Source organism: Myotis davidii, unplaced genomic scaffold (assembly GCF_000327345.1).
Source record: "Myotis davidii unplaced genomic scaffold, ASM32734v1 scaffold149, whole genome shotgun sequence".
In the NCBI taxonomy this organism is placed as follows: Eukaryota; Metazoa; Chordata; class Mammalia; order Chiroptera; family Vespertilionidae; genus Myotis; species Myotis davidii.
Window position 1 is genome coordinate 873,712 of NW_006352194.1, and position 433 is coordinate 874,144.

Sequence of the window (433 nt, forward strand, 5' to 3'; positions counted from 1 at the left end):
ACTCACACTGACACACCCACACATTCTCACACACACTCGCACACTTACACTCTGACACACACACACACATTCTCACACACTCTGACACACACACACATTCTCACACACACTCGCACACTCACACTGACACACACACACATTCTCACACACACTCGCACACTTACACTCTGACACACACACACACACATTCTCACACACGCACACTCACACACACACACATTCTCACACACACTCGCACACTTACACTCTGACACACACACACACATTCTCACACACACACACTCAGCTTCCGTGCTAGCGCTTTACAGGAGTCATCTCACTCAAACCCACGCCTCGCAAGAACGTTGTGCGCCCCATTTGAAGCCAGGAAACTGGCCAAGAATGGTGGTGGGACTGGGCGGTGGTGGGGCTGGGGGGGGGAGTGAGAAGAGGC

At 52.7% G+C, this 433-nt stretch overlaps 1 protein-coding gene across 1 annotated transcript in view; it reads right to left on the reverse strand.

The window, feature by feature from the left end:
* Positions 1 to 433, reverse strand: part of SYTL1 (synaptotagmin like 1) — an 8,535-nt gene that overhangs the window by 2,782 nt on the left and 5,320 nt on the right. The window lies entirely within an intron of this gene.